Below are 27,954 nucleotides of genomic sequence, written 5' to 3'. Positions count from 1 at the left end.
TTGAGAGACTGTGGTTTTGCACTCCACAGGATACATCAATGGGCATGGAGCCCCCTCGTGGAGCAGGCGTCGTGCACTCATCCGGCTGAGGTGCCCCCCGTTCCCTTCCCCCTGAGGTGCCTGTTTCCTTTCGATCTGATGCCCCAGCGGTGTTCTCTCCGTTTGCAGTCTGGTATCGAGTGTGGGCCTCGCCCATGCATTTTGGGCCCAGTGGTCCACGGACTTTGAATGGTGCACTATCCAGACTTGTGTAGCTGGTGTACATAATTGTTTATACTGTATTTAAAGTTTTGACTAATGGATTTTTATTGATTATAATCGTTACAATCATTTCCGTTTGTGATTGCGTTCTTCCAGGGGGGTTGGGGATGTAAATCTATTGTTGCAGCATGTATTGGTGTGTGTGTTGTTGTGGGTGAGGGTGGGGGTGGGGGTGTTGCGTATTGCGTGTGTGTGTCACTCTCTTTTCCCTCCCCCTCCCTTGTGTTGTAGGTGCAGTACTCACCGTGGTCGTCGCCGCCGTCGTTCGTGCTCCTGGTAGAGGAGCAGGAAAACTATTGCAGGCAGGATTTGTAGTTCTGGCTCCATGGCGTCCTGGTTCCTCGTGGGTTGTGTAGAGGTTATTGTTTCCCCTTCCAAGTCCTGTTTCCGCCGTGTTTTTATTTGCGTTGAATCCGCCCCGGAAAAGGTGGCGGATTGGCCTCTCATAATAGTGTGGGCGGTACATCGTCTTCCGCCTGTCTGTTGGCTGTGACCGCCATGCTGTTTGTTTGTACCGCTGTGGCGGTCAGAGTGTTAAAGTGGCTGTCTATGTAGGCGGTTTCCGCCATGGTCGTGATTCCCTTTGTCTTACCATCGGACTGTTGGCGGTCTTACCGCCGCTTTAGCACCGACCGCCAGGGTTGTAATGAGAGCCCTAATCTAATTATTTGTGATGTTATAGATTAAATGATGCACTTAATGTGACTAGCTGGATGTTTCTATTTGAAAATGTAATAAAAGACATTTTAAAAAATAGAGGCCAGAATTGTCTGAGTTTGCCCTTAGCCCTGGTAATTCACTAAAATTGTATTGTACTTCCATTACCGACTCTAGATGCATATCCGTGTCATCATCATGCAGAGAGATTGCAGGTATGTTATTATCTAACAATGTTCTCAAAGAAGGGCTTTCCCTTTGCACATACTCAGTCAATGATTCAATTGCTAAATTGAATGGGAGGGGGAATATGGAATAACCCTACCCTGACATGTACCTTCACCAAGTCAGTCGGGCCTCAGTGTTTTACCCTTAACCAGATTGTCAATGGAAGTGTAAGCTTCTTTTAATTACTTCTTTTATCAGTCTGAGGAACTTTCCTAGGGTAGTTCTGCATATATTTTTGTAGTTAATTTCAAGTGTTTTGGAATGTTTGAGTGTATCAATGCTTCTAGGAGCTAACTAGTATGTTGACATAATCTGTCTGGCAGACTGTAGGTACATCATCTTTTCTCGGTGCAGCAATTGGGGAACAGGAGGTTACTGATTTGAATAGCCACGTGAGTAGGCGACCAGCTTTCTCTCCTTCCTTGTGTTGTTTACGTATGTGTCAAAAAGCCTTAATCATTCAATTAATGTAGCATAACAAGCTTGCTTCTGCATAAATTGTTCCCTAAGTCTTTTTTCCAAGGCTAAACTGGGGCTTGGGTTCTTTTTCGGGAGGCTGAAAGGGTGGGGGGTGCTTTTTCTTCTGAGGGCATGTTTTGTAGAAGTGGAGAAGTTTTAAAAGCACTGCAGAGTTTCTTGTATAGTCAACAGTTTTCAGGCAGCAATAAAAAAGTGCCAAGATAACTCTTATGATTGATGTACCAGCTGGAGAGAGATCAAGGTTTTTTGTGTAGTGGCAGTTTGACTCATCTAAGGTAGCGCAGAGGGTCAATATGCCTGCTACAAGGAACGTGTTCTGTGTAGATCATAAAACAGTATTTTATGTGCATAGCTCAGTGGGATATTGCTTTTGCCACAGAGCTGTTTTTGTTACTGGGCAGTTCAAAAGTTACATTCATAGTTTAGCACAGTGAGCTATGAACTGCAATCAAAGAGCTACATGCAAACTGGATGGTGCATGTTAGAAAGGTATGTTTTCTCCCAGTGTTTGATTATCCTAATTTTGCTAAAATGGGTTTATTTGGGTAGAAATAAATTGCTATTAGTAAAGTCAACCCTAAGTACTGTGTTACATTCTTAATCCTGAATTTATGCTTTCCCAGACCAAGCATTCTTAAAAAATGCCTACCAGTATGGATGACATGTCAATCCTACACCTGGTAGTCCCCTTTGTCAACATTTTCTATACACTGATTTACATACATATGGTTCATTGTCTCTGTATGTGTGTGATATAAAGAGCTCCAACACCTTACGATGGTGAGAGTGGTGCTATAAAACTTAGAGGAGAATTGGCTGCAAAAAGACAACAGCTTGAAAATCCACACAGAGGGCATCCAAACGATCTATGACCATCTGTCAGAGACTCATGCTGAGGGAAGCACCACCAGAAACAGAAATATACAAGGACACGATGAAAAGACAGCTAAGACTGAGTGGAGGGCAAAGAATTTGGACTGGTCTAGGGAAGGAGGGGATACGCTTTATTCACTTACCGAAGATTCAGAGGCCATTAACAGTAGCTGTAACTGAAGTAAGGATGAAAAAAGTCTCTCCTCAGAAAGTGGAACCAGTCTGTCACCAGCTTTAGCGCCGACAGTTAAACAGCAGCAACAACAGTGCAGACGTATGAGGGTAAGATCTGGCTCAACAGCTGGGAAAGATGCTTCAGGACAGGGGCCAGCGACCCTAAAATGTGATTATTCAGGCCAGGGGAGGGATCCTGAGACTCTCTCATTTGTCAATGATGCTGGAGAGGGGAATAGAGAAAGTGGTCTTAAAGGTAGCACAGGCTGTATAGATAAAGCAATGCTACAATTGATATATAGTACAATAAAGGAGCTACTAACTGAAACCCAGGCAGAATCGGAGGGCCTGGGTGGCCACTAAAGAGCTGCAGGCTACCGTGCAGAAGGTTGCTAAGACTTGCGGGGAGATAGAAGAAAATTGAATTTGATGGAAACAAGAGCATCTTGGAGGCATATGTTGAGGTACTAAAGAAGTAGGCAGCGTCACATGGAAAACAAATTAACTGATTTCAGATGGAAGATAGAAGATTATGAAAACCGGCAGAGGAGGAATAATCTGTGATTTTTAAGCTTCGAAGAAGGGGCAGAGGGCAATGATATCAGGATATTTATGATTAATCTCCTGCGGAAAGCCTTCCCAAAATTCACAAAATGGGACTGCGAGATGGAAATACAGAGGGTCCACCAGTTCCCCAGAACATGTTTCCCGAGCTCAAGCATCCAAGAGCCATTTTGTTTTTTTCTGTAACGTTTTGCTAAGAAAAGCCATTTTTAAAAAGGCCTGTCCCAATTCTCCAAGATGTGTGGACAACCTCACATTTTTTACACGACCAGACTTTTGCCATGCTACAGTAGAACGCAGAAGGAGGCTGAATCCGCAGAACCCCAAATAGAGAGAAAAAGGAAGACTGAGCAATGATGAGAACGCTTCTCAGGTGGAGTGGGATGGTTGAACCTGCTTGGATATATAATCTAAGGTTAAAAGGCATCCTCCTGGTGGTCCTTCAAGGAGAAAAATTGCATTGAGGGGTTTCTCTTTCTTATATACTGTTTTGCTTTAGTTTTGTTATTCTCACTGTATTAATTTAATTGTATCATCTAGTTAAGCGTGGTTTTGGTCTGGGGGCATGTAGGTGGCATTCAGGAAGCCATCATTCAGACCAGTGGGGGTCTGAATGCATTATTTTGTTGGGGGTTGGGGTGGTGAGGGTAATCGTAGAAGGGCTGTGATTATGGATATGGATATGGGGAGAGTTGGGAGAGTTGGGAAAGGGGAAGAGGAGCGGGTTTGGGGGCGGACTGGTGGGGATAGGGGTCAGGTACATATAAAGGGGATGCTCGGGAATTGGCTGATGCAGAAGGAGAAGAAGGAGGAAGATGCTATGGAAAAAGAGAGATTAAAAAAATAATATGGTACAATAAAAAGAAGGATGGTGCATGGTATGGGAAACTGGCAGTTAGATTAAGTAGATTTCATGTTTGCAGGAAAGTAAATAGGATTAGCTATAGATGTGGCTGTCTTAGGGCTCTATCTGATTGCCAATGGGAAAATGACTAAACTGCGGATTTCCTGTGGTCTCAATAATGCCCAGAAAAGGTGAAAAGTAGCAGGGGATATAAAAATGTTGAGGACAGACATATATTTTTTGCAGGAAACACATGTAGAATATTGTAATACATCTATGTTAGATACTCTTGGGGTGAATGTATTGATATGCACTAAGCAGAATAGCGCGTAGTGGGTGGTATGAGTTTGTTCGACAAACTGCAGACAAGTATTGTAGATGGGCTCTGGCGGAGTGCCGTTATAATAAAGGGTGCCTTACCCTGTGCTCTCTATATGGCTCAGTGTTGGAAGATCTGGCAGTGTTCGACTTCTTGACAGCTGAATTAGCAGAGTGGCCCACCCCCTACGTAGTGTGTGGCAATTTGAACTTTAACGGATGGCTTAAAAGCATTAACAGACATTAACCCTAATAGCTATTCTGGGCGTAAACCTAGAGTCTTCAAAGCTCTCTGTAGCTTGCAAAAGGAGACAGGATTGGTGGTTGTCTGGCCAAAAATTGAATGCATCAGATCCTGGGTATATGTATTATTCTGCTTGACATAGGAAACTGGCCTGACTGGATTACTTTCTCACTTTCCCCAAGTTGTTAACAGGGGTATGTATGGAGTTATGCTCACACTTTATGTCAGATCACAATCCTCTAGTATTGAAATTAGCTATAGAGGATCTTAAAAGCAGTAGGAGGGACTGGACAGTCGAGAGGGACTCTTGAATGACCCTGGGTACTAGCATCACATGAATATATGGTTGCAGGAGTTTTTGGAAGTAAATAGGGGCACTGTCCCAGTGGAAGTAGTATGGGGCGCTTTAAAGGAGGGGATCTGTGGAAAAACCCTAAGCTTCAGCCTAAGGAGGTAGAAGCATACCCAAGATTTGATTTGAGAATAGCACTCAAAGCTTAGATAAGCAGAAAGTCAATCACCCTAGCCATCAAGCGGGGTATGGATCTCAATATTGCCCTACAGAAGATTGCAATTGCCAAAGCAGCAATTAATGAAATCTTGCAAACAGGGTGGCTAAAAAGTACCTCTCGAAATGTATAGATTGTTACGAATCTAATCAAAAGGCATCTCTTTGCGGTATGAAATCATCAGAAGGTTGCTGCTGGCATAATTAGAGAAATAAGAGATCCACTGGGAAGGTTGGTTTCAGATCCTGAGGATATCAGGGAAGCTTTTCACATGTATAATGCAGAATTGTATAGAGTGGCCCCTCTAGTGGATGAGCAACCTGTGAATAAGTTTCTGAGCAATGCAAAGGCTGATAGAATCACCAAGAGCAAATGAGAGGTATTAGGGGATAAGATTACGATAGAGAAATTAGAGGCGTCCATTTGAGGGCTACTCACTGGAAAAAACGTAGGAATGGATGCACTCCCCTTGGAATTTTATAAGAACTTTCTGACAGTTCTGCTGCCAGTTATGTTAGAACGTTTTACTCAGATACAAAAAGGTAATAAACCTCCTGCTTTTTAGGCAACTGCTAATATAGTGGTATTTTTGAAAAAGGGAAAAGTTCTCCAAAACCCTAGCTCATATAGGTCCATATCATTAATAAATAGTGATGCTAAGATCTATTCTAAAATGTTTGCATCCCGTCTGTGCACTGCTATCAGCAAGTTGGTTACAGATAATCAACACAGGTTTGTGCCCGGGAGAGACACCACTGACCATATCAGAAGAGTCATTACGCTGTTTGATGCCACTAATATTGCTAGTAAGCCTATGGCCTTGGCCCTCTTGGATGTAATTGGGAATATCTGTGGAATGTTTTGGGGGCGCATGGGCTGGGAAGTGATTTTATTATGCCAGTAAAAGCCATGTATAGCTGCCTGGTCACCCGGATACAACTGATGGGAGGTCAATCCAATATTATACAAATTGGGCCAGGTACTAGACAGGGGTGTCCATGCTCCCCATTACTGTTTGCATTGTATATTGACCTTTTGCTTTGACAGCTAGAAAATAATCCAGCTATGATACCAGTAAATCGCTATGGATGGGATGCCAAAATCCTAGTTTTCCCTAGATGACGTAGCTGTGGTGACAACCAACCCGGACGAGTCTTTAAGAGAAATCAAAAAGGTGGCATGTAAATTTTGAGAATTCTCAGGGTACTCACTGAATAAAGACAAAACCCAGTTGGTGACTAATGAGTACACCATTACACAGAATACCCGAAGGATGGACCATGCAGTATATTTAGGGACTGACATCTGCTCTGCTATGGAACAGATAGTTAACTTAAACTTGACACCGATCTTAGAAAAAGCTAAACAAGATTTCAGCACGTGGAATAATCTGCACATGTCTATAATGGGGCCAAGGAATATGATTAAAATGATATTTGTTCCCAAGGTCTTGTATTTGTTTCGGGCGATTACACGTGAATTCGAAAAGTCATTGTTCTTGGCAATGGATAAGTTAATAACAAGATTTATTTGGGTGTAAGGCAAAACTAGAAGGGCAAGCAAATATCTGACATTGCCGGGGAGGGGGTGGTCCCTATCAAATTTAAGATTATATCAACTGGCGGCTGCCCTCCAATATATGCACCCACTGGTGACAAGTAGAGAAGGTGAGGCGAAAGGGGCAGGATACATGCCAAACATTTATGAGCTGCTTATAGGACCGATGTCTAATGACGGACTGTTAGCATTGTTAGAACCCAGTTATTACAAGAAGGTGTGGTTTAAGGTATTAGAGGCTGCTTGTAAATGTTGGAATCCTTGGCTAAAGAAAGCAGGACCTCAACCGGTATACGCTAACTCACAATAATCCCTTCCTTCCAGAGAGAGAGTGTCTGTTGCCCTCCCAGTGCAGCTCATACTGCTGCTGCTACCTCTGCTTTGGACGAACTGAGAGCGTGCCTGACTCCCAGTTCGAGGCCATCCTCCACCCGCAGGCTCCTGCCTGCGCCTTGCTAACGCGCCACAGAATCCTAGCTATTATCAATACTGAATAGTGCAGTGGTTCCCAACCTTTTGACTTCTGTGGACCCCCACTTTATCATTACTGGACCCTGGGGACCCCCACTGAATCTTTCTTGGAATCCGGGGACCCGCCACTGAGTCATTACTGAAAGCTGGGGACCTAATCTGTTAATATTATTTACTTTTCTAAGCTGTTGCGGACCCCCTGAAGAGGCTTCATGGACCCCCAGGGGTCCCGGGACCACAGGTTGGGACCCACTGGAATAGTGGATTCAGCGCTGGAGGATGATGGATCGAAGCAAAATAGGTTTGAGGGGATGTCACCAATGGGAGGTGTGAGGACCATCAATAACAACAACAATCAATATTATAAAGTTTCAGTCAATAACTACATCAGTTTAGTAATTAAAAATCATGGATTTATTTCCCTATATTAACAGCGCTAGTTTCATGAAAATAACTCTCAAACACAAATGCTAAGCATATATGATCAGTAGCGGCTGGTTAAAAAGACGTATATATCTTAATCTAATTAATACAATTAAACAAATTATCTCCAAAAGAATCACAATTATTAATTGTGAGAAAGTAGCCTCTTTCTAGCCTTGTTACCCCCACTTTTGGCCTGATTGTGAGTGTATGTCAGGGTGTTTTCACTGTCTCACTGGGATCCTGCTAGACAGGGCCCAGTGCTGATAGGGAAAACCCTATGTTTTCAGTATGTTTGTTATGTGTCACTGGGACCCTGCTAGCCAGGACCCCAGTGCTCATAAGTTTGTGACCTATATGTATGTGTTCCCTGTGTGATGCCTAACTGTCTCACTGAGGCTCTGCTAACCAGAACCTCAGTGGTTATGCTCTCTCTGTACAAATTGTCACTAACAGGCTAGTGACCAATTTCACCAATTTACATTGGCATACTGGAACACCCTTATAATTCCCTAGTATATGGTACTGAGGTACCCAGGGTATTGGGGTTCCAGGAGATCCCTATGGGCTGCAGCATTTCTTTTGCCACCCATAGGGAGCTCTGACAATTCTTACACAGGCCTGCCACTGCAGCCTGAGTGAAATAACGTCCACGTTATTTCACAGCCATTTTACACTGCACTTAAGTAACTTATAAGTCACCTATATGTCTAACCTTTACCTAGTAAAGGCTGGGTGCCAAGTTACTTAGTGTGTGGGCACCCTGGCACTAGCCAAGGTGCCCCCAAATTGTTCAGGGCCAATTCCCCGGACTTTGTGAGTGCGGGGACACCATTACACGCGTGCACTACATATGGGTCACTACCTATATGTAGCTTCACAATGGTAACTCCGAATATGGCCATGTAACATGTCTAAGATCATGGAATTGCCCCACCAATGCCATCCTGGTATTGGGGAGACAATCCCATGATTCCCCGGGTCTCTAGCACAGACCCGGGTACTGCCAAACTGCCTTTCCCGGGGTTTCACTGCAGCTGCTGCTGCTGCCAACCTCTCAGACAGGTTTCTGCCCTCCTGGGGTCCTGCCAGGCCTGGCCCAGGAAGGCAGAACAAAGGACTTCCTCAGAGAGAGGGTGTAACACCCTCTCCCTTTGGAAAAAGGTGTCAGGGCTGGGGAGGAGTAGCCTCCCCCAGCCTCTGGAAATGCTTTGATGGGCACAGATGGTGCCCATCTCTGCATAAGCCAGTCTACACCGGTTCAGGGATACCTCAGCCCTGCTCTGGCGCGAAACTGGACAAAGGAAAGGGGAGTGACCACTCCCCTGACCTGCACCTCCCCTGGGAGGTGCCCAGAGCTCCTCCAGTGTGCTCCAGACCTCTGCCATCTTGGAAACAGAGGTGCTGCTGGCACACTGGACTGCTCTGAGTGGCCAGGGCCAGCAGGTGACGTCAGAGACTCCTTCTGATAGGCTCCTTCAGGTGTTGCTAGCCTATCCTCTCTCCTAGGTAGCCAAACCTCCTTTTCTGGCTATTTAGGGTCTCTGCTTTGGGGAATTCCTTAGATAACGAATGCAAGAGCTCATCAGAGTTCCTCTGCATCTCTCTCTTCACCTTCTGCCAAGGAATCGACTGCTGACCGCGCTGGAAGCCTGCAAAACTGCAACAAAGTAGCAAAGACGACTACTGCGACCTTGTAACGCTGATCCTGCCGCCTTCTCGACTGTTTTCCTGGTGGTGCATGCTGTGGGGGTAGTCTGCCTCCTCTCTGCACTAGAAGCTCTGAAGAAATCTCCCGTGGGTCGACGGAATCTTCCCCCTGCAACCGCAGGCACCAAAGAACTGCATCACCGGTCCTCTGGGTCTCCTCTCAGCATGACGAGCAAGGTCCCTTGAACTCAGCAACTCTGTCCAAGTGACTTACACAGTCCAGTGACTCTTCAGTCCAAGTTTGGTGGAGGTAAGTCCTTGCCTCCCCACGCTAGACTGCATTGCTGGGAACCGCGTGTTTTGCAGCTACTCCGGCTCCTGTGCACTCACCGAGGATTTCCTTTGTGCACAGCCAAGCCTGGGTCCCCGGCACTCTAACCTGCATTGCACGACCTCCTGAGTTGTCCTCCGGTGGCGTGGGACTCTCTTGTGCAACTTCGGGTGAGCACCGATTGACTCCACTTCGTAGTGCCTGTTCCGGGACTTCTGCGGGTGCTGCTTGTTTCTGAGAGGGTTCCTTATCTTGCTGGACGCCCCCTCTGTCCCCTCATGCAATTGGTGACATCCTGGTCCCTCCTGGGCCACAGCAGCATCCAAAAACCGTAACCGCAAGCTTTGCAGCTAGCAAGGCTTGTTTGCGGTCTTTCTGCGGGAAAACACTTCTGTACGACTCTTCACGACATGGGACATCCATCCTCCAAAGGGGAAGTTTCTAGCCCTTATCGTTCGTGCATTATCCTCAGCTTCTACCATCCGGTGGCAGCTTCTTTGCACCCACAGCTGGCATTTCCTGGGCATCTGCCCACTCCCGACTTGATCGTGACTTTTGGACTTGGTCCCCTTGTTCCACAGGTACTCTCTGGAAATCCATTGTTGTTGCATTGCTGGTGTTGGTCTTTCCTGCAGAATTCCCCTATCACGACTTCTGTGCTCTTTGGGGAACTTAGGTGCACTTTGCACCCACTTTTCAGGGTCTTGGGGTGGGCTATTTTTCTAACCCTCACTGTTTTCTTACAGTCCCAGCGACCCTCTACAAGGTCACATAGGTTTGGGGTCCATTCGTGGTTCGCATTCCACTTCTAGAGTATATGGTTTGTGTTGCCCCTATCCCTATGTGCCCCCATTGCATTCTATTGTGACTATACATTGTTTGCACTGTTTTCTATTGCTATTACTGCATATTTTGGTATTGTGTACATATATCTTGTGTATATTTTCTATCCTCATACTGAGGGTACTCACTGAGATACTTTGGCATATTGTCATAAAAATAAAGTACCTTTATTTTTAGTATATCTGTGTATTGTGTTTTCTTATGATATTGTGCAAGTGACACTAGTGGTACTGTAGGAGCTTCACTCGTCTCCTAGTTCAGCCTAAGCTGCTCTGCTAAGCTACCATTTTCTATCAGCCTAAGCTGCTAGACACCCCTATACACTAATAAGGGATACCTGGGCCTGGTGCAAGGTGTAAGTACCCCTTGGTACTCACTACAAGCCAGTCCAGCCTCCTACATTAATAATACAAAAACTGGTAATAATGGCAAAGAATATATTAGTTCAGCATCAAATGATCTCAGGACAAGTCATGAGCATATCAAGGTTAATTCTCTAACTAACCACAAATTAGCATTGCATGTTGGGCTTCATGTGAAAAAGATTTAGTAACATTAATTTAGAAAACTCTTATCTTGGTTATGACATATAAAAAAACAATTAATGTGCAGCAATAAAATCATTAGTTGCAGCTGGTACCTGGAAAGCAAGAGAGACACAATTCACACTTAACCCCTTCGCTGCCAGGCCTTTTCCCCCTCCTGTGCCGAGCATTTTTTTGGCTATTTGGAGCAGTTCGCGCTTAGGCCCTCATAACTTTTTGTTCACATAAGCTACCCACGCCAAATTTGCGTCCTTTTTTTCCAACATCCTAGGGATTCTAGAGGTACCCAGACTTTGTGGGTTCCCCAGAAGGAGGCCAAGAAATTAGCCAAAAAATAGTGAAAATTTCGTTTTTTTCAAAAAAATTGGAAAAATGGGCTGCAGAAGAAGGCTTGTGGTTTTTCCCCTGAAAAGGGCATCAACAAAGGGTTTGCGGTGCTAAAATCACCAGCTTCCCAGCTTTCAGGAACAGGCAGACTTGAATCAGAAAACCCAGTTTTTCAACACAATTTTGGCATTTTACTGGGACATACCCCATTTTTACGATTTTTTGTGCTTTCAGCCTCCTTCCAGTCAGTGACAGAAATGGGCATGAAACCAATGCTAGATCCCAGAAACCTCAACATTTCTGAAAAGTAGACAACATTCTGAATTCAGCAAGGGGTAATTTGTGTAGATCCTACAAGGGTTTCCTACAGAAAATAACAACTGAAAAAGAAAAATATTGAAATTGAGGTGAAAAAAACATCAATTTTTCTCTACATTTTACTCTGTAACTTTTTCCTGCAATGTCAGAGTTTCGAAAGCAATATACTGTTACATCTGCTGGACTCTTCTGGTTGCGGGGATATATAGGGCTTGTAGGTTCATCAAGAACTCTAGGTACCCAGAGCCAATAAATGACCTGCACCCTGCAGTGGGTTTTCATTCTGTGCCGGGTATACAGCAATTCATTTGCTGAAATATAAAGAGCAAAAAATAGCTATCAAGAAAACCTTTGTATTTCCAAAATGGGCACAAGATAAGGTGTTGAGAAGCAGTGGTTATTTGCACATCTCTGAATTCCGGGGTGCCCATACTAGCATGTGAATTACAGGGCATTTCTCAAATAGACGTCTTTTTTACACACTGTCTTACATTTGGAAGGGAAAAATGTAGAGAAAGACAAGGGGCAATAACACTTGTTTTGCTATTCTATGTTCCCCCAAGTCTCCTGATAAAAATGATACCTCACTTGTGTGGGTAGGCCTAGCGCCCGCAACAGGATATGCCCCAAAACACAACGTGGACACATCACAGAAAACAGAGCTGTTTTTAGCAAAGTGACTACCTGTAGATTTTGGCCTCTAGCTCAGCCGCCACCTAGGGAAACCTACCAAACCTGTGCATTTCTGAAAACTAGAGACCTAGGGGAATCCAAGATGGGGTGACTTGTGTGGCTCGGACCAGGTTCTGTTACCCAGAATCCTTTGCAAACCTCAAAATTTGGCTAAAAAAACACATGTTCCTCACATTTCTGTGGCAGAAAGTTCTGGAATCTGAGAGGAGCCACAAATTTCCTTCCACCCAGCGTTCCCCCTCGTCTCCCGATAAAAATGATACCTCACTTGTGTGGGTAGGCCTAGCGCCCGCGACAGGAAACGCCCCAAAGCGCAACGTGGACACAGCCAAATTTTTGAAGGAAAACAGAGGTGTTTTTTGCAAAGTGCCTACCTGTAGATTTTGGCCTGTAGCTCAGCCGCCACCTAGGGAAACCTACCAAACCTGTGCATTTCTGAAAACTAGAGACCTAGGGGAATCCAAGATGGGGTGACTTGTGTGGCTCGGACCAGGTTCTGTTACCCAGAATCCTTTGCAAACCTCAAAATTTGGCTAAAAAAACACATGTTCCTCACATTTCTGTGGCAGAAAGTTCTGGAATCTGAGAGGAGCCACAAATTTCCTTCCACCCAGCGTTCCCCCACGTCTCCTGATAAAAATGATACATCACTTGTGAGGGTAGGCCTAGCGCCCGCGACAGGAAACGCCCCAAAGCGCAACGTGGACACAGCCAAATTTTTGAAGGAAAACAGAGGTGTTTTTTACAAAGTGACTACCTGTAGATTTTGGCCTGTAGCTCAGCCGCCACCTAGGGAAACCTACCAAACCTGTGCATTTCTGAAAACTAGAGACCTAGGGGAATCCAAGATGGGGTGACTTGTGTGGTTCGGACCAGGTTCTGTTACCCAGAATCCTTTGCAAACCTCAAAATTTGGCTAAAAAAACACATGTTCCTCACATTTCTGTGGCAGAAAGTTCTGGAATCTGAGAGGAGCCACACATTTCCTTCCACCCAGCGTTCCCCCACGTCTCCCGATAAAAATGATACCTCACTTGTGTGGGTAGGCCTAGCGCCCGCGACAGGAAACGCCCCAAAGCGCAACGTGGACACAGCCAAATTTTTGAAGGAAAACAGAGGTGTTTTTTGCAAAGTGCCTACCTATAGATTTTGGCCTGTAGCTCAGCCGCCACCTAGGGAAACCTACCAAACCTGTGCATTTCTGAAAACTAGAGACCTAGGGGAATCCAAGATGGGGTGACTTGTGTGGCTCGGACCAGGTTCTGTTACCCAGAATCCTTTGCAAACCTCAAAATTTGGCTAAATAAACACATGTTCCTCACATTTCTGTGGCAGAAAGTTCTGGAATCTGAGAGGAGCCACAAATGTCCTTCCACCCAGCGTTCCCCCACGTCTCCCGATAAAAATGATACCTCACTTGTGTGGGTAGGCCTAGCGCCAGCGACAGGAAACGCCCCAAAGCGCAACGTGGACACAGCCAAATTTTTGAAGGAAAACAGAGGTGTTTTTTGCAAAGTGCCTACCTGTAGATTTTGGCCTGTAGCTCAGCCGCCACCTAGGGAAACCAACCAAACCTGTGCATTTCTGAAAACTAGAGACATAGGGGAATCCAAGATGGGGTGACTTGTGTGGCTCGGACCAGGTTCTGTTACCCAGAATCCTTTGCAAACCTCAAAATTTGGCTAAAAAAACACATGTTCCTCACATTTCTGTGGCAGAAAGTTCTGGAATCTGAGAGGAGCCACAAAATTCCTTCCACCCAGCGTTCCCCCACGTCTCCCGATAAAAATGATACATCACTTGTGAGGGTAGGCCTAGCGCCCGCGACAGGAAACGCCCCAAAGCGCAACGTGGACACAGCCAAATTTTTGAAGGAAAACAGAGGTGTTTTTTGCAAAGTGACTACCTGTAGATTTTGGCCTGTAGCTCAGCCGCCACCTAGGGAAACCTACCAAACCTGTGCATTTCTGAAAACTAGAGACCTAGGGGAATCCAAGATGGGGTGACTTGTGTGGCTCGGACCAGGTTCTGTTACCCAGAATCCTTTGCAAACCTCAAAATTTGGCTAAAAAAACACATGTTCCTCACATTTCTATGGCAGAAAGTTCTGGAATCTGAGAGGAGCCACACATTTCCTTCCACCCAGCGTTCCCCCACGTCTCCCGATAAAAATGATACCTCACTTGTGTGGGTAGGCCTAGCGCCCGCGACAGGAAACGCCCCAAAGCGCAACGTGGACACAGCCAAATTTTTGAAGGAAAACAGAGGTGTTTTTTGCAAAGTGCCTACCTATAGATTTTGGCCTGTAGCTCAGCCGCCACCTAGGGAAACCTACCAAACCTGTGCATTTCTGAAAACTAGAGACCTAGGGGAAACCAAGATGGGGTGACTTGTGTGGCTCGGACCAGGTTCTCTTACCCAGAATCCTTTGCAAACCTCAAAATTTGGCTAAAAAAACACATGTTCCTCACATTTCTGTGGCAGAAAGTTCTGGAATCTGAGAGGAGCCACAAATTTCCTTCCACCCAGCGTTCCCCCACGTCTCCCGATAAAAATGATACCTCACTTGTGTGGTAGGCCTAGCGCCCGCGACAGGAAACGCCCCAAAGCGCAACGTGGACACAGCCAAATTTTTGAAGGAAAACAGAGGTGTTTTTTGCAAAGTGCCTACCTATAGATTTTGGCCTGTAGCTCAGCCGCCACCTAGGGAAACCTACCAAACCTGTGCATTTCTAAAAACTAGAGACCTAGGGGAATCCAAGATGGGGTGACTTGTGTGGCTCGGACCAGGTTCTGTTACCCAGAATGCTTTGCAAAACTCAAAATTTGGCTGAAAAAACACATGTTCCTCACATTTCTGTGGCAGAAAGTTCTGGAATCTGAGAGGAGCCACAAATTTCCTTCCACCCAGCATTCCCCCACGTCTCCCGATAAAAATGATACCTCACTTGTGTGGGTAGGCCTAGCGCTCGCGACAGGAAACGGCCCAAAACACAACGTGGACACATCACATTTTTTCATAGAAAACAGTGCCTACCTGTGGATTTTGGCCTCTAGCTCAGCCGGCACCTGGGGAAACCTAGAAAACCAGCACATTTTTGAAAACTAGAGACCTAGGGGAATCCAAGATGGGGTGATTTGCGGGGCTCTGACCAGGTTCTGTTACCCAGAATCCTTTGCACACATCAAAATTTGGCCAAAAAACACTTTTTCCTCTCATTTCGGTGACAGAAAGTTCTGGAATCTGAGAGGAGCCACAAATTTCCTTCCACCCAGCGTTCCCCTAAGTCTCTCCATAAAAATGGTACCTCACTTGTGTGGGTAGGCCTAGCGCCCACAAAAGGAAATGGCCCAAAACAAAATGTGGACACAACATATTTTTTCACAGAAAACAGAGGTATTTTTTGCAAAGTGCCTACCTGTGGATTTTGACCTCTAGCTCAGCCGGCCCCGGGGGGGGGGGGGGGGGGAAATGCCCTAAAATAAATTTGACCCCCCAAACCCCCCCTGCCCAGGAGCGACCCTTGCCTACGGGGTCGCTCCCCCTGCGTGACATTGGCGCCAAAAAACAAATCCCCGGTGCCTAGTGGTTTCTGCCCCCTTGGGGGCAGATTGACCTAAAATCGACCAATCAGCCCCCAAGGGGGGCAGAAATGGTCTAAACACAGTTTGCCCCCCAGGGGAGCGACCCTTGTCTGATGGGTCGCTCCCCATCTCTAAAAAAACAAACAAACAAAAAAAAAGAAAAATTGCCCTGGCGACTAGAGGTTTCTGCCCCCCCTGGGGGCAGAAATGGCCTAAAATAAATTTGCCCCCCCAACCCCCACCCCCCACCCACTCAGAGCGACCCTTGCCTACGGGGTCGCTCCCCCTGTGTGACATTGGCGCCAAAAAACAAATCCCCGGTGCCTAGTGGTTTCTGCCCCCTTGGGGCAGATTGACCTAAAATCGACCAATCTGCCCCCAAGGGGGGCAGAAATGGTCTAAATACAGTTTGCACCCCAGGGGAGCGACCCTTGCCTGATGGGTCGCTCCCCATCTCTAAAAAAACAAATATACAAAAAAAAAAAACACACAAAAAAAATTTGCCCTGGCGCCTAGAGGTTTCTGCCCCCCCCTGGTGGCAGATCGGCCTAATAATAGGCCGATCTGCCCCCAAGGGGGGCAGAAATGGTCTAAATACAATTTGCCCCCCAGGGGAGCGACCCTTGCCTGATGGGTCGCTCCCCATATCTAAAAAAACAAACAAACAAACAAAAAAAACACCAACATTTTTTTGCCCTGGCGCCTACAGGTTTCTGCCCTCTCTGGGGGCAGATCGGCCTAATACCAATAGGCCGATCTGCCCCCAGGGGGGGCAGAAATGGCCTAAAATAAATTTGCCCCCTGAACCCCCCCCCAGGAGCGACCCTTGCCTACGGGGTCGCTCCCCCTGCGTGACATTGGCACCAAAAAACAAATCCCCGTTGCCTAGTGGTTTCTGCCCCCTTGGGGGCAGATTGACCTAAAATCGACCAATCTGCCCCCAAGGGGGGCAGAAATGGTCTAAACACAGTTTGCCCCCCAGGGGAGCGACCCTTGTCTGATGGGTCGCTCCCCATATCTAAAAAAACAAACAAACAAACAAAAAAAACACAATTTTTTTTTTGCCCTGGCGCCTACAGGTTTCTGCCCTCTCTGGGGGCAGATCGGCCTAATACCAATAGGCCGATCTGCCCCCAGGGGGGGCAGAGATGGCCTAAAATAATTTTGCCCCCCCCCCAACCCCCCGCGGGGGAGCGACCCTTGACTACAAGGTCGCTCCCCTTGCGTGACGGCGCAAAAAAAAGATCCCTGGTGCCTAGTGGTTTCTGCCCCCCTTGGGGGCAGATTGACCTAAAATCGGCCGATCTGCCCCCAAAGCGGGCAGAAATGGCCTAAATACATTTTGCCCCTCCAGGGGAGCGACCCTTGTCCAAGGGGTCGCTCCCCATCTGGAAAACAGAAAAACAAAAAAATCCCTGGTGCGTAGTGGTTTCTGCCCCCCTTGGGGGCAGATCAGCCGAATCAAAATAGGCTGATCTACCCCCCAGGGGGGCAGAAATGGCCTAAAATAATCCCCCCTCCCCCCAGGGAGCGACCCTTGCCTAAGTGGTCGCTCCCCTTGCGTGAAATTCACGCAAAAAAAACCCTCCCTGGTGTCTAATGGTTTCTGCCCCCCTTGGGGGCAGATTGGCCTCATCAAAATAGGCCAATCTGCTCCCAAGGGGGGCAGAAATGGCCTAAATATAATTTGCCCCCTAGGGGAGCGACCCTTGCCTAAGGGGTCACTCCCCACCGAAAAAAAAAAAGAAAACATAACAAAAAGAAAAAAAAAAAGAAATGATCCCTGGTGCCTAGAGGTATCTGCCCCCATGGGGGGCAGAAAAGGCCTTCCCAAAAAAATGCCCCCCATGGGAGCGACCCTTGCCCAAGGGGTCGCTCCCTTTGCGTGAAATTCGCGCAAAAAAAAAAACTCCCTGGTGTCTAATGGTTTCTGCCCCCCTTGGGGGCAGATTAGTCTCATCAAAATAGGCCAATCTGCCCCCAAGGGGGGCAGAAATGGCCTAAATATATATTGCCCTGTAGGGGAGCGACCCTTGCCTAAGGGATCGCTCCCCACCTAAAAAAAAAGAAAACATCAAAAAAAAAAAAAAAAAAAAAAAAGGTCCCTGGTGCCTAGAGGTTTCTGCCCCCCCTGGGGGCAGATCGGCCTAATAATAGGCCAATCTGCCCCCAGGGGGGGCAGAAAAGGCCTTCCTAAAAAAATGCCCCCCCCTGGGAGCGACCCTTGCCCAAGGGGCCGCTCCCTTTTGACAATTTCATTGAAAAAAAAAAAATCCTTGGTGTCTAGTGGGGTTTCAAAAGCCGGATTGCTTGAGAGACTTCAAAGGGAAGGAAATACATTTCCTTCCCTTTAAAGCCTCTCGGGGCCTCCTCCATGGGATTGAAAGAGAAATGCAAAAACATTTCTCTTTCAATCGCGCTGGAAGCTCTGCTTCCAGCGCGATGGGGGAGACCCTGTGAATAATCAGCGCGCGCTCGCGCGCTGACGTCACAGGGGGGGTTGGGGGGGTCGGGAGTGGGAGGGGAAGGGCTTCCCCTTCCATCCCTGACTTGGGGGGGTGGAGGGGAACCCCACAGAGGGAGCTCTCCCTCTGGGCTCTGTGCACAGGACGGAATGGTTACGTCCTGGGCACAGCAGCACTGTGCCTCAGGACGTAACCATTACGTCCTTGGCACAGAAGGGGTTAATAACACACATTACCACAATAGTAGTAACAGCAAATGATCAGCTTCAGCTTGAGGACACCATCAGCTATCTCATCAGAAGATTTAGGCCTAACGACAGCAAGTCTCGAACCTCGTCTGTTCTAGAAAAATAGCATTGGATGATGAAAGACAAACAAACCCTCTAATCATTCTACACAGGTTGGTATTCTAAAATCTAATCAACTCCTGATTGGTCAGTCTATGGGGTGGTTTAATTTTAGCCAATCGACAACTAAATTGATGACCTAAACTTAACAAATCTACGCTAACTATAACATTTTCTCCCGATGTATCTTTACTTCTTCCGTCTCGTCTGTAACTCCATTGTCTCATCGCCTCTCCACTGTTGACAGGCTGTTTTTAGAGCTAAAAGTTCTCTTTCCAGTACTGAATAATTTTGCTCAGAATCAGAGAGCACATGGGATAGATGAAAGATCGGATGTTCTAATCCATCGTCGTCTTGTTGTTGTAGTAATGCTGCCCCAATAGCTCCATCTGACGCATAAGTAACAACTATGAATTGTTTATTGGTGCCCCGATGTCTCAGTATGGGTGCTTGGGTGAAGACCTGTTTTATGTTTTGGAAAGCAGTCTCAGCCATGTCCGTCCAGATAAAATTGTTTTGCAAACTCTCTTTTTTGAGAGTTTGTGTGATTTGACTGGTTTGTTTAGCGAAGTCCGGAATAAATTGACGGTGGAAGTTGGCCAGCCCTAAGAAACATTGAGCTTCTTTGATTGAGGAAGGGGATGTCCAATCTAGAATGGCTTGAAGTTTTTCAAGATCCATAGAGATACCAATCCGATTAATGTGATAGCCTAAATATTTCACCTCGATCTTATCAAATTCACATTTCTCTGGCTTACAGTAAAGCTGATGTTGCCTAAGTCTATATAAGACGTGCTTTACATGTTTAGGATGAAGTTTAGGGCATCTGGAAAATATGAGGACATCATCCAAATAAATCACTACAGTGTGATTTAATAAGTCAGAGAATTTTGAATCCATAAATCTTTGAAAAACTGAGGGAGCATTAATTAAACCAAAAGGCATTACCTTATATTCGTAATGTTCAAAGGGTGTTCGAAAGGCAGTTTTCCACTCATCTCCCTCCTTAACATGCAAGAGATGACATGCTCCATGAAGATCTAATTTTGTGAACATTTGTGCCCCTCTGACAGCCTCCAAAATGTCTTTGATGAGGGGTAGTGGATATCGATCTTTTATGGTAATTTTATTTAATCCACGGAAGTCTATACAGGGACGAAGAACTTTCGTCTTTTTAGGTACAAAGAAGAAGGGAGCCCCCGCAGGAGAAGAAGATGGTGTAATAAGACCACTCTGTAGATTTTCTTGAAGATAGTCCTTGAGAATCTGTTTTTCTGGTTCAGTGAGAGAATACTTTCTTCCAAAAGGAACGATCGCTCCAGGTTCCAGGAGAATGGTACAATCGTAGTCTCTGTGTGGAGGTAGTACGGGCTTTGATGATTTTTGAAATACGTCTATAAATTCCAGATAATGACTTGGTACCCCTTGGACTGAGTTTATGGAGTGTCCTAAAGTTGGTTCTGAGGATATTATTTTTCTGGGAGACCAATAGGTGTTAGAAGCATAGCAATGATAGTGACAAAACTTAGAAGACAGAGAAATGGTTTTGGTTTCCCAGTTAATATATGGATTGTGCCTCATACACCATGGCATTCCTAGGATTATTAAATGATTGGGAGAGGAAATTAAATCAAAAGAGACATATTCCTGATGTTTCCCAAAGTTTAGACCTAGAATTGAAGTGGTATTAATGACAGGACCGGATGATAATAAGGATCTGTCTACAGTATGCACTTGTTCTGGAACGTATTTAGGCAGTTGTGGAATTTGTCGTTTTTTAGCCCAGGTCATATCTATATAAATGCCACTAGCTCCACAGTCTAATAATGCCAGGGTCCTTTCTTCATGACCATCAGGTAATTGCAGGCTAACAGGTAATAAAAATAGAATAGTGGCATCTTCCTTGGAAGAACTGATGGAAGGTATCGCAGAAGATCCCATCCCTTGCCTTCTCACAGAGGATGGGAAGTGGCGTTTCACAAGGTCTTCATAGGACGAACTGGACAAGTGCGGAGCAAATGTAAGCTGCACCACAATATAGGCACAGTCCTCTTCTCTGTCTATCTTCACGCCCGCTAGTAGAGAGTGGACCACGATCAGTATCTATCTGCATAGGTTCTTCTTCTGTTGTCTCCCTTGATACAGGTCGAGGCTCTTCAGTATGGTGTACAAAGATACGTGGGTTGCTTGACTGGGAAGGTCCACGATTCTTTCTTTTTTCTAGACAACGTTCTTGGAGACGATATTCTATAGAGAGCGCTAAATCAATCAAACCTCGTAGATCATCTATTCTGGCAGAATGTACTAATTCGTCTTTTATGTCTTCTCGTAGACCTCTGTGAAAAAGAGTTACCAGAGTATGTTGCACCCATGTCCTCTCGGCTGCCAATTGTCTGAAGCGTGTGAGGTATTGGAGAACATCTTGAGTGCCTTGTTGAATATCACATAGCACTTCTTCTGCTGACGCTTCCAATCCTGGGCGTTCAAACATTTGTTTAAATCTTCTCACAAAGGCTGAATAATCAGACAGCACCGGGTCATTGGAGGCTACTAACGGAGTCGCCTAGGCCAAGGCAGGACCAGACAAGGCACTGATGAGATAACCCACTTTCCTTTTATCTTGCGAAAATTGTGTTGGTCTAAAGGCAAAATAGACAGTCAGAGCATCAAGAAATTCTCGCAGCTTATCTTGGGTCTCCTGAAAACCGGGGTGTAGTAGTAGAGATAGTAGGAACATATGTACTTCGGGATGCCAGGGCTTGTCATAAAGCCACGTTCTCATTTCTTAATTGTTGCAATTCCTGGGCTTGTTGTTGAATAGTTACAAGTAGGGACTGGTTAGGTTCTGCAGCAGCTGTTGCAGTATATTTCATTCTGCCTGACGAAGTCTGGTTCGTTTGGAGCTGCAATCTGTCACAAACTACTCGTTGTCTATCTCTGTGGCCCACTGGAATTGCGGCAAGGTCTTGTTTCCTATAGGTTCTGCCTTGACCCAAGTAGGGTTGACCCTTTCTGGTAGCCACGCTGCTGCTGACGGAGGGAACGCTAAAGGAAGTCCGTGCCCTCCAGAAGGAGTCCCAGAGGGAAAAAAAACCAAAAGCTTAAAAAAAACTCTAAGCAGGAACTCCTGGAACAAAAACAAAAGTAAAAAGCAATTCCAAATAAAAGACAAAATGACAATGAAAAAAGCTGGAACAGGCTAAGAAAAATATAACTGACATAGAAGAAACAGGAGCGAAGATCACCACCCAAAGGAAGTGTTGCAGCGCAAGGAGAAGAGGAATCACACACCTTATATACCCAAAGAACAGGAAGTGACCAACAGGAAGTAAAAGACACCATATTGGTTTGGGAATATAGCATAGAAACTTCTAGAAAGTCACCATGGTAAAAAAGGTTCCAAAGGCATGCAGGGAGAAGGAAGGCATGCTGGTAAGGAGAAAGGATCATGGCAACTAAAGAAGGGTATAAATACAGGGAGAAACAAGGAAGAAGAAAAGAAGAAAGAAAAAGGAAGCATAAGGTAAGTGAGGGTGAGTGTGTGTGTGGAGGGAGCAAGAACTAGCCATCATCATTGGTTTGAGATAGAACTGCTCCTATCCCATGCTCAGAGGCATCAGTCTGCTTAATGAACTGCTTAGAATAATCTGGAGCTTTCAAAACGGGTACTGAGCAAGTAGCTTCTTTCAGTGTGTCAAAGACCTTTTGACAATCCAAGGTCCAGTTAACTTTTCTGGGCATTTTCTTGGAGGTACGTTCTGTGAGGGGTGTCACTATGGATCCACATCCCTTCACAAACCTCCTATAGTAGCTAGTCAATTCAAGCTAAGGAATGCCCTGACTTGGGTCTGGGTTTTTTGGAGCTTCCCAGTCCAGAATAGTCTGGGTCTTGGGTTATAATGGCTGCACTTGGCCTCCACCTACAAGGTATCCCAAGTAAACCACTGTACCCTGGCCTAGCTGACATTTATATGCCTTGATAGAGACGCCTGCTGCCTGCAGGGCCTGCAAAACCTTCTTCAGGTGGACCAGGTGATCCTGCCAGTTGGAGCAGAAGACAGCAATATCATCCAGATATGCTGCACTTAAGGACTTCAAGCCAGCAAGGACTGATTCACCAACCTTTGGAAGGTGGCAGGGGCATTCTTTAAGCCAAAGGGCATAACAGTAAACTGATAATGCCAATCAGGTGTAGAGAATGCTATCTTTTCTTTTGCTCCAGGTGCCATTTTGATTTGCCAGTACCCTGTTGTCAAGTCAAAGGTACTTAAGAATTTGGCTGAACCTAACTTGTCAATTAATTCATCTGCCCTTGGTATAGGGTGATCACCTGTCTTGGTCAGAGTTGAGCCCTCTGTAGTCAACACAAAACCTCATCTCTCTCTTTCCATCTTTGGTGTGAGGTTTGGAGACCAAGACCACTGGGCTAGCCCAGGGACTGTCACAGTGCTCTACCACTCCCAATTCCAGCATCTTGTGGACTTCCACTTTGATGCTTTCCTTGACTTGGTCAGACTGTCTGAATATTTTATTCTTGACAGGTAGACTGTCTCCTGTGTCCAGATCATGGGTACACAGGTGTGTTTGACCAGGGGTCAAAGAAAAGAGCTCAGCAAACTGTTGGAGGACTTGCCTGCTGTTGGCCAGAGAGTGTGTCTGAGTAGACAACTCCATCTACTGAGCCATCTTTAGGGTCAGTTGAGAGGAGGTGAGGGAGAGGTTCACTCTCTGCTTCCTGATCCTCATCAGTAACAACCAGCATGGTTAAGTCTGCCCTATCCTTGTAGAGTTTGAGGCAGTTAACATGGATCACCCTCTTGGGTGTCCTGCTAGTGCCCAGGTCCACTAAGCAAGTGACCTGACTCTTCTTTTCTAGCACTGGGTAAAGGCCACTCCATCTGTCCTGGAGTGTCCTGGGAGCCACAGGCTCCAGAACCCAGACTTTCTGCCCTGGCTGAAACTCAACCATTGCACCCTTTTGGTCATACCACAACTTCTGGAGTTGTTGGCTGGCCTCAAGGTTTTTGCTTGCCTTTTCCATATACTATGCCATCTCACTTCTGGGGAGAGGGGTGGGCGGTCTGGAGGGAGTGTTGGGCTGGCACATTCCCCATGACCCTAAGCTAATACTACTACACATCACAAATGTCCTGGGGGGGTTACAGATATCAGAAGGTGCTACTGTGGCAGGGCTTGCTGGTGGCGAAACATGATGTTGCAAGGCCATGGAAAGATGAGGTGCCCACTTAAGTAGAAATATGGGCCAAGTGTATGGACCACTGTATGGGTCTGGAGAGACCTGTGTATAAGGCGAGGAGTTGCCCTCAGAAGCATTTTATATATGGAAGGAGTGGGCACGATTGAGAGGCATCCTTGTTCAGACAAGCCATGGATGGGTGCTCCAGCTTTACACGATCTCAGGAGACATGAAGGAGACAAGTAGTTGAAACCGGAGACTAAGGTACAATGGTATATATATATGTGAATTTATTACTTAACAGAACATTGTTACATTCTTATTCAGTCAGCACAACAATTTGAAAATGAGATCTTGTGTTTGGCGGGGGGAATACAGCGCTTGCTCAACTGTTGGTTTTGAAATGCCAATAAAAAGTTTTCAAAAATACTACACAAAGTGTACCACATTATGCTGTGCAATTAGCTTTTCTTGCTGCATAATTTAGTCAAACTTGCTTCATAATTTAGTTCTCTCCGCTGCATAATTCCACTGGCCTTGCTTATACTCTACATCTTGCCCAAGTCCCCCAACACCAGAAACAAGTTCACTGCCTGCATGACAGAAGTCTTTAACTGGATGAAAGTCAACTGTCTCAGTCTCAGCAACGACGAGACAGAAGCAGTGATTTTTGGCAAGAGCACCTCACCATGGGACTCCAGCTGGTGGCTGGGCTGAACTTGGACTCACACCCAGCACCCATGCAAGGAACTTCTGAATTATCATCAACAGAAAACTGGACATGACCACACAAGTCAGCATCATCACTGCATCCTGCGTCCACACCTTTAAGCTGCTGAAGATAGTCAGATGGCTCCCAAGCAACACCAGAAAAACAGTTACTCACCCTAGTCACCAGCAAGTTGGCCTAAAGAAACATCCTCTATGCCGGGATCCCAAGCAACTCACCATAAGATTACAAATCATCCAGAACAGAGCAGCCAGACTCATCCTCAACCTACTACACAGACTTTACATCTCATGGAGCTCCACTGGTTTCTGAAACACAAATGCGCTGAGTTTAAAGTCCTCACACACATATTCAAGGCACTGTACCAATTAGGCACACCTACCTGAATGTACCATCCACTTTTACCTACCACCCAGACATCTCCACTCCTACTCGCGCACATCTAACACATACACAGAAACAGATCAGGATGACAGACATTCTTTTACATCACTCATAACGTGTGGAACAATCTACCACTCCACATCTGAGCCTCTACCTTTCTTCTTGGATTCTGCAAGAAGATGAAGACCTGGCTTTTCAATTAACGAGTGTACCGTAAGTATGGCTAGGCACACACACACAATCAGAACCAGGATTCTTGTGCGGGTGAAAGTGCGCTTTCTAAATACACATACCATGATAAGAAAGGTGGAGTTAGTACAACAAAAAAAAAAAACAGGTGTAAAGAAGTATCATGCAGGTACTTTTTATTGATGTGATACAGCAAACAGGGAAGCTTGAAAATTCAGCAGCAACTTCCGGAATTAGAACTCAGCATTGGGAACTAGAACACAGAATATTGAAAAGGTGCATAAACTGAAACTGTTGTAAGCTATTTTACTATGACCTCCATATTACAATGTTCTTGCCCTATAATTTTGAGACTTCTACATATGTACTATGTTCATGATACTTAAAGTAAATATTGCTTTAACTTTCTTTTTTGGTGTTCAGAAATCAGTCTTTAAACCCACCACCTTCTCTCTTAGAAACACCAGGTGTACCACCAATTAAATGGAAACGATTGTATGACGCTTATCAAATGTACTTGCGAGCTATCGGTGCAGCTCATTTTAGAGCAGAGATGAAAACATTCTGTTACTTCTTTCCTCAGGTTTCAAGGGTAAGGACATTTTTTAACATCTCCATGATCTTGTTGTGGAAGAATAAGAGGAATTTGATGAGTAAAATGAAGTAGTAAAAAATTAGAAAAAATGTTTGACATTCAAACAAGTTTAGTTGTCATGTGCCACAAACTTTTCAAAGAACACAATCTCAAAGCGAAAATGTTGACACTTTTGTCAGTTCTGTTCACAAATTGAGTTCACAGTCAATTTGCAAATTTTACTGATCATTTGATTGTGATCTGTTTATTGGGCATTGGATACTGTCATGATAAACATACACAACAAAAGTTACTGACTACAGGTAATCCTCCTTAGAAGAGATTATCAGAGTAGCAAAATGTTTTGAAGCTTCCCCAAATTTCTATCAAAGAATTAAATTAGTCACACAAGGATACAATAGGAGTGATACAAAGCAATAATCAAATCTCAAATAAAGAACTCAAATGCGCTTAACAGAGTTTTTAAAAATTATGCAATATTTGTTTCAGATGTGGAAGCACAACTCGTGAAAAGGGTACACCAATGCCCCGCCAGAAATGTTTCATGTAAAGCCTGATTAAAGGTTGGCCATTTCGCAAAGGTTTGTCAGAGTTCCCACAATGTTTCTTCAAAGCTTACAAGCATTGTTGAACACACCGGCCACATTGTGTCAGATGAGCAGCTTATCCATGGATTCGAAGATATGGTTATGGTGCTTACGGATTGAGAGGGAAGGAAAGGTGATCCCCAAGAGTGTATTGACCCTATATTGAATACTGATTAATACACTTCTTAAATCACACTAGTTGAGCTGTGGCTGCCAAAGTCTGCAGGACAGATACAATATTATTGCGCTAATTGCATTGTTGTTTCCGCAACCATTCATGCTGCAAAACTGGAAGTAAATTGTCAGAAATATGTTGTTATACACATAAGGTTGGGCACCGTGCAGGTGTGTGCATGCGCATGACATTGTAGATCAGCTTCCTCTGGTTTTAAAAAAAATATTTTTTATTAACATTTTGCTGTTATACAAGTTAGGTTATTCAAGGCATTGTCATTCATAACCATTACTATAAATTCTAGAAATAGTTTCCCTTTAACATATGTCGAAGGCTGCTACTTAGTTTACTGTGTCTCGGTAACATTAGAGCACCTTACTGTTTCCATCTGCCTTGTGCTTGTGCGTGTTCTAATATTATGGCTCTGGCCACCTACCTTCACTGACACTTCCTTACATGCTGTCCTTAAACCGATATCAGTCAACATTAACATTAACATAAACATGAACACAAACGTGATGGTGCCATGGTTCCCTATAATTCTAAATAATTCTAACTGTGGGGGGTGACGTGGTGTAGCAGTGCCTCTGTGGCGGCTGACCCCTACCCGATACCCGGTGTTCCTTCCGTATGTGCTGGGTCACCTGATTATCACTCTGCTATTCTCGAGCTCTACACTCTGTGTCCTTCCTGTGTTCTGTGCCTCCCTCCTGCTTTTTAGTGGCTTCATGTTTTCGCAGCTCACCCTCCGTGCTATGTATTAATGTAGTGGGTTCTTCTCTCAGTTATCCCAATTGTCTGGCTGATCTGTCAACTCGGTTCTCCTGTGTCACTATCTTCCCCCATCACTACTTTCCTCCACTTCATCAGCACCTCCTCCCAGGCCGGGGCAATTGGCGTCTGGCGCAGGCCTCTCGCCTCTTCACCCTTCAGGACCTGTAATTCGGCCCCAGCCCATCTCAATACATCACGCCTCAGTCATGGTTGGGCTCCTGGGTGATTTCCATCCCATGGCAATTAGTCTCCTATATAGTACTAGTGTAATATCCAAGTAGCGCTCCTGCACCTTTCCCAACTGTTAATCCTGTTTTCAGGCCTACTAGGCACACTGCCGGGGTTTGTGGTATTGACACTCCCAACAGCTTCTCCAGATCCTTCACCACGTTCCCCACCCAGTCTGGACCTCTGGGCAATGCCAGATCATGTGATCAAGATTGGCATCCGTGGAGCCACACTTGGGGCATACCTTAGGAGCGCCTCCATATATACGGGTTAAGCGTAGTGGGGTGAGATATGTCCTGTGTGTATAGTTGAACTGAATGTATCTCAGGCGTGTGTTCCTTGACATTATCTTCGGGTATGCCAATAATTTCCTCCACTCAGTGTCTGA

The sequence above is a fragment of the Pleurodeles waltl genome, chromosome 5 (genome assembly GCF_031143425.1).
Source record: "Pleurodeles waltl isolate 20211129_DDA chromosome 5, aPleWal1.hap1.20221129, whole genome shotgun sequence".
Lineage (NCBI taxonomy): Eukaryota > Metazoa > Chordata > Amphibia > Caudata > Salamandridae > Pleurodeles > Pleurodeles waltl.
This window is presented reverse-complemented; position numbering follows the sequence as displayed.